General features: G+C 36.2%; 1 pseudogene; it reads right to left on the bottom strand.

Annotated features, from left to right (window-relative positions):
- Positions 1-284: 284 nt before the first annotated feature.
- LOC138809093 (U6 spliceosomal RNA) lies at positions 285-381 on the bottom strand (annotated as a pseudogene).
- Positions 382-10,753: the final 10,372 nt, after the last annotated feature.

Here is a 10,753-nt window from a genome sequence, read left to right as displayed (position 1 = left end):
TTCAATAATGTGTCCTTTCAGATTGCATTTCATATAGAACCAGCTTAAGATTCCTTTTTTCCCTAGGTCCTAATATTATTTTCTCTGGGATAAAATGACAATGTTGTCTAATTTCAAAAGTTTTGTAAAGTTTATGCTATGTAAATGCCTTTCTTTCTAAGGTGAAGATTTAATACACTGATGTCAAACTAAATTTAATTATATGAATTACGTGTATTGTTACACTTGTAATTTTGTAATCCACTTTTTAATAACTGTTTTTCATTTCTTGCATCTGAAGAAAGAAAACTATGGAATACTTCACAAACTTTCATATCATCCTTGTGCAAGTGCCATGTTAATCTCTGTATTGTAATTTGTGTATACATACTGCTGAAGCATGTAGTATCCTCTAAATTTAAGTAGTTAATGATGCAATCTTTACACAGGCTTATATCTATGAGTGCCTACTTATAACAAGGAAACCTTATTGTTCCTAACAATGCTATTGATCTTATTTCCCTAAAATTCTGTGAATAGTGGGAAAAAATTATATTGTTCAGTCGATTGATCACATTTGAAAATTTTTTTGTCGATGACTATTTTAAATCTTTTTCACTTGGAATTTGATAGTACTTTCAATTATTTATAGCTACGTCCAAAAGTGCTGGCTTTTTCAAGTACTTATTTATCCAACTGAATTAGCTTTGTGGTGCTAATGGATTCAAAGTAAGCCTTGCTTAAGAGCTATTTCTAAACTTCTGCAGCTGACATTATCACAAATGAGGTCTAACTGGCACAAATGACTACCTAACCTTGACCCTTCTTCCATGTAGGAACAAACTAGCCAGACTATGTTAGTCTGACAGCATAGATTGTCGTACTTGAACAAAACTAATCATAGTTTTAAGGGATCGTAGAGAGATGAACAGTTCAGATAGAACTGTTCAGATTAGAAGGTATTTTATCAAAATACAATTGGTTATTATACCTACCATTTCAAAAGTACCTAAAGCCAAGAAGGTGAAAAAATTGTTGATATGCATGGTAACTTAATGTCCTGGCCTGTCTACCATCCAACCAGGCAGGAACTTACACTACTCCCTTTCTGTCACTAATTATTCTCATAGTCGCAGGAGTAGTCCATATGTTTCTCCTCGTTATTAGGCCTTAAATTGGTAATGTTTTAATCACAGTGTTTCCTCTTGCCTCCAGGCTGTAAATCTACAATTGGTAAAGCTTTAGGTCTAACTCTATCAAACACTTATGTAGAGATAATTGAATAATACTTTAAAACAGAGTTGCCTATGATGCAGTAACCTCAACTGAACAATGCAAAACATGTGACTTTTTATTATATTATATATAGTTATATATTTTATATGTGCTGATTTTGTATTTCACACTGTGAAACTTACTAAAATTAAATGGTAATTTGACAAATAAATTGATATTTATTTATTCAGTAAATAGAATTTGAATATACATAATTAGGTTTAAAATATATATTAGAATATAAAAAGTATCAATGCAATGTCTTTGGTATAAACTTGTGATACATTGTAACTGTTCTTGGTCTTCTGAATTCACATGGCAAAAAATGTTGTTTTCCTCTAATCTATAAGGTATTTTACTCTGATGCTCTGTTTATTGTTTTAACTAACTGGTCCCAAATTGTTTTTCTCAATATTTCTGAAGCATTCCAACTGATTATGCCCAAATTTGCTGATAAGATGTCTAAAAATATTATTCTTCTGCAGGTCCCATGGGTCACAGGATCCCAGTTCCCAGTTACCTGTATCATCACATAACAGGGGCAAGACTTCTCACCAAGGACCATGCAACATGCCAACACAAAGTAATTGAAGAACCATCTCAATTTCTCATTTCTTATATTTCAGGGCCCCAATTCCTTGAGATGCAAGAATTAGCAGTAAGTAATTACGAAATGGAAAGCAACTTACAATGAAGGATGAGCTCACAAAATTTGAGAGAAAGTACTGTAATTCAAACATTCATCTTACAGATGAAAAGCCCATATGAGTGAAGTTCACAAAGTGCCATAAAATTATTTTTTATTCCCCTCCCCTATGATTAAGGAAAGATTTTATTCCAGTATAAGTGGGCCAAAAAATAGTTCCTGGAAGGATAGATCCATAATTGGTCTACCAAGGCCCGGAAAACTTGGCTTAGAGGTCAAATGTAATTCAGAAAAACATTGAGAAATCCTTAGTGCTTCAAAACACCGGGCCTTCAGTACAACATGGTTCTGCTGAATGAAAATGTCACTCTCAAACCAATGCTAATCTACATTTAATCTCATGAAAGTGTATTCCTTTTCAAATAAACATTTTAAAATCACATTAGCAAAAATAACATTTGACAAGTAGTTGATACTTAGTGACATTACAAGTTTTTCAAGTGTAGGGAACAAGTTACAATAGAATTGAATTATTTACCCAGCACTAATGCCAAACTCGTTCAACCATTCATTAAAGTGTAGAAATAGAACCACACACAACTTGTGTTGTTCATTAGGGGCATTCCAGAAATGCATTAAATAGATCAGCCTCCCAAATTTCCAACCCAAACTTTAGCTAATAAAGTAAATTTCATCATTTAATAAGGTACATTTTAAAAAGTCAAAAATAGTTGCCTTATCATATGTTATTTTATGTTTTCCCTATCTGTCTAAAATATTAAGAAAGGTTATTTTATGCTTACTCTATCTCTCTAACATAGTAAGAAATATGACTTTAAGTCTTGAATATGGGTACTCATATCAGTGATATGCCAAAAATAAAATCTGTCTTCTATTTCTATCATGTTCCTCTATAAGAATAAATTTTAGTTTTCTTCTTTTTCGAAAACTTATAGGTAGTATAAAATATTATCCCATGTAAAATAAAACAATCACACCATTGTGCAAAGCCATTTTTAAAAATTGGTAGTTAGGAATACATTCTAAGCGATTTTTAACGTTCTTTTTGACTAAAGATTACTCTCCCAAATGGATGAAATAAAATCATGTTTAGGTGCCTCATGTCTCCAGTCTTGCAAATTGTTACTGCAGATGAATGAATTATGGAAATATAAGCTGACATCAGTTCAAGCATATGCAGGATTGAAACTCCATGGAATGTATATAAACCTTTCAAAGTATTAACAGATAGTTTAACAGAATGACTATCCGGAATTTGAAATCAGAGAGGAATTATAGTAAAGGCATAGAATGAATTAAAAATGAACAAGGGGCAAGTACAGCTAGAATACTCAATGTACACACATGATAAAGGAAGTGGTAAATTGAAACTAAATCTTGGAGAAAGGGTTGCTTGAGAATGATGGAAGGAGTGACTCTGATTTAGGAGTATAGGACAATTAGATGGACATGTTTAATTGTAACATACTTGCACAACCTTTTCAAATTCAGTTAAAAAAACAACAAAAAACAAAAACAAACAAAAATCACAACCAAACAGCAGTCTCTAGGGAGTATGAATATGACCTCTCAAAATTTTAGGCAGTTAATGAAGGGCAGTCTTGGGAAAAGCAAACAAAGCTATTCAAAGAGGGAAGTTTGGGATAGGGGAGAATTTTTAACAGATTTAAATAGATTGTCTAAGGTTATGAATCACCTATATCTGCTGCAAATAGTATTTTTCTTCTAGTAGTTCTCTGTCTGAACTGGATAATCCAGTCCTGATACACATTTGAAAGCTTGTGAAGATAGAATGGAAGAAACAAGAAAAAGAACCCAATACTCCACTGGAGAGAAAACAATCCTCTATCTTTTCTCTAATCTCTCTTCACTACCCTTTCTTCATACTTTTAAGTCAATTGATTTTGAATTATATTTTTCCTTGTTTCTTCTGGCAAAATAATTCGTCAAAGTAATTCATTAAATATTATTTGCCATTATTTTCAAGGAAATCGAAGTGTCAATCCAAAAATTCATATGGAACAATAAAAGACCCCAAATAGCAAAAACGATACTCAACAGAAAGAACAGTGCTGGATGAATATTAATGCCAAATTTCGAACTGTCCTATAAAGCCATAGTAATCAAAACAGCTTGGTACTGGCACAAGAACAGTCCTCAGGACCAATGGAATGGAATTGAAAACCCAGAAATGAACCTACAGAACTATAGCCATCTAATCTTCGATAAGGGAGCTAAAAAAAAATAGAATAGAAGAAAGACAGGCTCTTCAATAAATGGTGCTGGCAAAATTGGTTAACTGCTTGTAGAAAACTAAAGCTAGATCTGTATATATCACCCTGCACCAGAATCAACTCCAAATGGATCAAAGACCTCGGAGTCAAATCAGACACTGAAAACATTACAGGATGGAATAGGAGAAACCCTAGAACTCCTTGGCACAGGCCCAAATTTTCTTAATCGAGACCCAGAAACACAGCAAATCAAAGAAAGGTTGGACACATGGGATTGCATGAAATTGCAGTTTTCTGCATGGCAAAAGACATATCTAGAAAGATCAAGAGAAAGCCAACAGATTGAGAGAAGATTTTCACTAGCCCATACAACGGAAAAGGGTCTCATATCTAAAATATACCTGGAATTCAAAAAAATAAATAAATCCCCCAACAACAAATCCTCAAAGAAACAAATGCCCAATAAATAAGTGGGCTAAAAACTTAAAGAGAAACTTCTCTGAAGAGGAAAGAAGGATGGCCAATAGCACATGAAGAAATGCTAAAATTCCCTAGCCATAAAAGAAATGTAAATCAAAACAACATTGAGATACCACCTCACCCCAGTTAGAATGGCAAAAATCAAGAACTCTAATAACAACAGATGCTGGAGGGGATGTGGACAGAAGGGAACCTTACTGCATTGTTGTTGGGAGTGTGAACTTGTTCAACCACTTTGGAAAGTAGTATGGAGGTTACTCAAAAGACTGTACATAGAGCGCCCCTATGACCCAGCAATTCCACTTTGGGGCCTTTACCCAAATGTTCACAAACAAGACCACACTACAGCTACCAGCACGACTATGTTTATTACAGCTTTATTAACTATAGCTAAGATATGGAATCAACCCACATGCCCCTCAGTAGAGCAATGGATCAATAAAATGTGGTATATATACACAATGGAATTCTATGTCTCCATCAGAAAGAATAACATTGCCACATTTTTTAGGAAATGGAAAGACTTGGGAAAAATTATACTAAGTGAAGTAAGCCAGGCCCAAAGAAACATAGGTCCCATGGTTTCGGTTATTTGCAATAACAAGTATATGTCTGAGTCAAGCTGAAAAAATCAGATAAGTTGTTGTTATGGAAATGATCCCTAAGATATGTATTCAAATGTTTTTGTTTCCTTTCATGCAATTGTTTATAACACATTTATAAGATTATTTCTTGGTTGCTTTGTTTGTCCCTCCCCCATGGTATAACCTCTGTTTCACTGTATTTGATATCGGTATAATTTGTGGAGGGGAAGGGAAAAAACAAATTGTTTAAATAGGGATACCTGTGGACCCATTGCAACAATGAGATGTATAAGTCCTTATGTTGAAAACGTACTTCACAACTTTAGTGCGAGATGGGGGGTGTGGGGTAGGAGGATTGGGTGGGGGGCAGGGTAGAATGGGAAGAGATGGGATGGGGAAACAATGGAGGAGGGTACAATGCTAGATGAAAAACGTACTCATTATCTTGCCCATGTAATTGTAACCCCTCTGTACAGTATTTTCACAATAAAAAAGAAAAATAAATACATAAATATTATTTGCAGTTTTCTTCTTTCATCCTGTTTAATTGGCCAAGCCTGTCCATTAAACTTCGGTCTTGAATTTGGTTGCCATGAAACAACATCTATGTTAATGAAGTGAAATCTAATGTAAAACTTTGTCTCCAGAAAATATTCCAAGAAACTGTGGTCACAAATATTTGGCTATAATTTTTCTTTTTCTTTTACCTTGAAAGACTTATTGTGTCTAAAGTGCCCACAAAAATATGTACTCCATCATTTTTGGTTTTAATCAATTCTAACCTCAAAGATACATTTGGCTAAAATGATGCTTAGAGGAAACCGAAAATACTGCACTTTTATCTTTTCTCTTAAGACTTTCCTTAGATACATTCTCAGGAACAGTGAAGTTATTCTATGCAAAGTTATTTCAATAGATTTTTTTCTCTTGGTCTAGCATTTGTTCACCAAGATGTATAGAGGAGAATAGAGTTAAATCACCCATACCTTGGAAGACATTGTTTGTTGCAAAATGACAATGCTTCTATGTCCTACTTCTATATCCGCCTCTTAGCTCTTGACTGATTTCCAATTAATCACAGCTTATTGGCTTCAAGTCTAGTGAAGCTGAAGGACTATATGGTCTCTACCACTGCTACATCTTCATGATTTCTCTTTTAAAACTCTTTAAGTTGCCTCATTTGGATGTTGAATTTATTTTCATGTCTTCATTCAATCTGTTCTGTATTGTAGTGAGCCAAATAGGCTCTGTAAAATCATTGTAGGTGCTAAAAATATTAACACAATTATATGAAAATGTTTTGGCCTTCCTTCACTACTGAAGACAATTCTCTTAACTAGGACTTCTAAGAACACTGTTTTCTTATCTTTTCCATTTGCTCAATTCTTTTCTGAACCCAAAACTTTTTGGCATATGTAATTAGAGAAGTCTTCACTATCTCTTGATAGAACGGATATTATTTATTGTCAGCCACTTAAAAATATGAAATCATTGGTTTGAAATATCCAATCAGATTTTTTTTCTGTGTTTCAGTGCTTCACGTGCAAAGACATTGTGGAAAGTGTTACAAACAGAAATGTGTAAACCCAATACCTTCTTTCATTGTAGAGGGCATTTTCTCTCTATATATTTTGACCCAAATTATCTTTTTCAGAGAATTAGTTTGATAATTAAAGGTAAATTCACAAATTTTGTTGTCTTAAGAAGTTTGAACAAACTGTACTTATGGATAATATATTTATAAGCAATTTAAATTTCATTACACTTCACTAAGTTGTCTCTGAAACACGTGTTACCTCATGTCCAATGGTGTCCTTGTGCTATTTCAATGAAGCCAGAAAACATTCATTTTATCTGGAGCAGCACCATAGATTGTTACTGGAAGTAAGTGGAAGTAACTGTTACTGGATGTGGAAACTGATCCCAGGAGAGGAATTGAACATAGGAATGAAAAAGTTCAGGTTAACTTTTGCTTTCCTTTTTACTGTACAAGAAAAGAATCCAAGGCTTGAAGGAAACTCTGTCCCTGACTTTTCTGAGTGTATTCTTTACTCATATAAAACTTGTCTGTAAACTTCTGGTTGAGAGTATTACAAAAGAAAACAATATGGCATTTGAAGGCCAGCATAGAACAAAAGGAAATAACTTTTTTTTAAAAGTATTCTACTGCAAAGAAACAAAGATATGGAGGTTTCAAAGTGTCTTATGGAAGGATGTTTCACCCCTGAGATGATTCTCTTGTTGCAGGAGTCAGTTATCAATTCCTTTAGTTTGGTCCTGAGTTTTCCATAGCAATAAGGATTCCAAAAAAGCAGGATACGGTTGAGTATGGTCAGCAAAAACAGCCTTTTCTCAAATCACTACTGCTTTAAGGAAAGTCCCAAAGAAATACCCATGGTTTGTTTTCTTTGCTTGTTTGTTTATTTTGTGATGGTTCTGGGGCTGGAACTCAGAGGTTGGACCCTGTGCCTGAACAGTTGTCTTTCTTTCCCACCTGCCTGCAAAGCTAGTACTCTATTGCTTGAGTCAAAACTCCACTTCTGGTTTTTTTGGTGTTTAATTACAGATAAGAGTTTGAGGGCTGGGAAGGTGGCTCAGTGGTAGAGTGCTTGCCTTGCATGCATGAGGCCCTGGGTTCGATTCCTCAGCACCACATAAGCAAAAAGAAAAAAGCCGGAAGTGGCGCTGTGGCTCAAGCGGTAGAGCGCTAGCCTTGAGCTGAAGAGCTGAGGGACAGCGCCCAGGCCCAGAGTTCAGGCCCCACGACCGGACCCCAAAAAAAAAAAAAAAAAGAGTTTGAAAGACTCTCCTGACTGGGTTGGCTTTGAACTAAGACAGTAAGAAAGCTAAATGATATCAACTGTATGGACTTCTCTTTTGAACCAAGAAATATTAGATGAAGTTCATTATAAAGCTAATTAATATTTGACAATTTTTGAAGCGAATATGTTCAGCGAATTAGCCATAACTTAAATAAGTCAGCAAGAGTAGGTGCACTGAATCATTTGGAAAGATTACTATTGACTTCATCATTCCTTTTGGGGAAACTTAAAGCCATATTTGCACTTTTTGTTGGTTGTGGGGAATGAACACAGATCCTGGGCACTGTGGCTCAGCTCTTCAGCTCAACTTGAGGGTTCTACCACTTTAGCTACAGCACCACTTCCAGGTTTCTGGTGGTTAATTGAAGATAAGTGTTTCATGGACTTTCCTGACCAGACTGGATTTGAACCACAATCCTCTGATCTCAACCTCCTGAGTAGCTAGGATTACAGGCAGGAGCCACTAGCACCAAGCTCATATTTGCAATTATGTGCAGTTAATGTCACTCTGTAGACAAAGAATGGAAATTTGAATCAAATGATGTGACATTGCAGCTTTTCAGAATAATTGACGTAGCAATAAATATGTCCTCCTTTTCCATTTTGTTACATTAATGACTCATGTGCTATGGGAACCTTACCTTAGCATCCTCTTTCATCTTTGTAGGTGTATTTAGTATCAGGAAATGTTCATAGAAAAATGTAGAAAGACTGAGGTGTTTAGAAAGCAAAGGAGATCAGGTATGAAAGAACAGTATAAAAGGAGATACATTTATTACACAAAGATTAAGAATTTGCCTAAGAGATTTAGAATGCTAAAGGCAATGAGGAATAAGCCTAGTTGATAACTAGCTCTTCAATAGCTAAAAATGGTTCCCTAGAACGGTTTCTGTTATACCATAGTTACTATCATTTATTCCTTCCATCTGGAGTTATTCCTTCTCTTCTGTCACAACTATTAATTAGCCTCTGCCTTTATGGTGCCATGACTGGCAAAAAAGTTTTCCAAATCTCACTTAGACTACCCTTCTCATTGTGATTAGTAATGAACCCACTCAAAAGCCTGGAATCTTTGAATTTCCAGAATTAACCTACAACTGACATCTAAGCACATTCCTGGCATTAATTGCCATGACCTAATGAACAAAACTTTTTTTTTTCAACACAGTATCCTAACATAGGTAAAGAACATGAATTAGCGACTAATGTCAGGTATCAGTATGGAAGGAGCAATTATATTCCAAGTATGGGTTCTTTATTTTGCATTTACTAACTAAATATTCATTTTTGTTGCTGTTGTTGTTTTGGCAATCCTGGGGCTGAAACTCAGGGCTTGGGAACTCTGCTTTTTTTTTTTTTTTCTAAAGGCTAACCCTGTACTACTTGAGACACAGGACCACTACCAGTCTTTCTTTTTCAGTTTATGTGGTACTGAGGAATTAAACTCAGGGTTTCATGAATGCTAGGCAACTACCATACAATGAAGCCACATTCCAAGAACCCTAAATGACTTTCTTAAGATGGCATTACATTTTCATTCCATAACTATGTATCATATTTTTAGCCAGAAATTTTTGCTAGAAAAGGGCATTGAACACAGTACTGAGTTTAGTAAGGCGAGATGGACAGTTGAATAACTGTCATGGTCTAGCTAGGGCAGAGAGGGACTTACTTCATGGAGCTGGTACAACAGACTGAGCGAGACAGCTGACCCACAGCCCACCTCCAGAATGAGAGGGCCACCTTGGTTAAAACCACATGGGGATGCTGGGCCACCTCCTCTAGCACCCATTCAATCACTTCCTGAGAGAGATAGCGAGAAAGAAAGAAATTCAGAATTACACTTAAGCCAGGTACCGATGACTCAGGTCTATAATCCTAAGTACAATGGAGGCTGAGATATGAGGATCGTGGTTTATAGCCAGCCTGGGCAGGAACACCTGTGAGACTCTTATCTCCAAAGAAGCACCAGAAAACTGGAAGTGGCGCTGTGACTCAAATGGTAGAGTGCTAGCTTTGAGCTGAGCAGTTCGGGGAGTTGTCGCAGGCCCAGAGTTCAAGCCCCATGACTGAAAAAAAGTGGACTTCCCATCACAAAAAGTGGACTGAATAGCACTCATTGTCTGAGGGAGTATGGCAGAGAAGTCAGGCTGAGCTTCCTATCAGCTGGGAGTAATGGGTAGGTCACCAGGCTTCTCTGTGCCTCAGTTTCCCCAGCTTCAAAACTGAACAAATTGAAGGATCCTCTTCCTCATGAGGATAGGGTAATAAAGAAAGAGAGCCATGTTTTGATTCATACTCCCATACATGTCGCAACATTAATAACACACACCATCTGAGATCTTTCCCAATATCTTCCTGTCATATGCTCACAGAATTACCAAGAACTGTATCTGATGGCCCCTCCTTTTATGGTTGACCCTGTTCCAGAGATCCCTCTGTATTAATCTCTTGTTTACTAACTAGTGTCCCATGAGGAGATTGAAGTCCAGTGGTTGAGGCCCAACCCAGAGCTTCACCTCTTATCAAGAATCAGCTACCGTGGACTGAGTTTGGGACAATCCATATAAACCAATGACTGAGCGTGGCACTACATGTCTACCATCCCAACTACAGAGGACCGGGCCTGGTGACTCATGCCTGTCACAGATAGGAGGACCATGATCCAGCCCAGCCTGAGCATATATTAAGTCTCCATCTCAGAAATGCCAA

Source organism: Dipodomys merriami, unplaced genomic scaffold, assembly GCF_024711535.1.
Source record: "Dipodomys merriami isolate MVZ:Mamm:240054 unplaced genomic scaffold, mDipMer1.0.p SCAF_483, whole genome shotgun sequence".
NCBI lineage: Eukaryota > Metazoa > Chordata > Mammalia > Rodentia > Heteromyidae > Dipodomys > Dipodomys merriami.
Note: the sequence above shows the minus strand (reverse complement) of the source record. Positions and strands in the feature narration are given on the sequence as shown.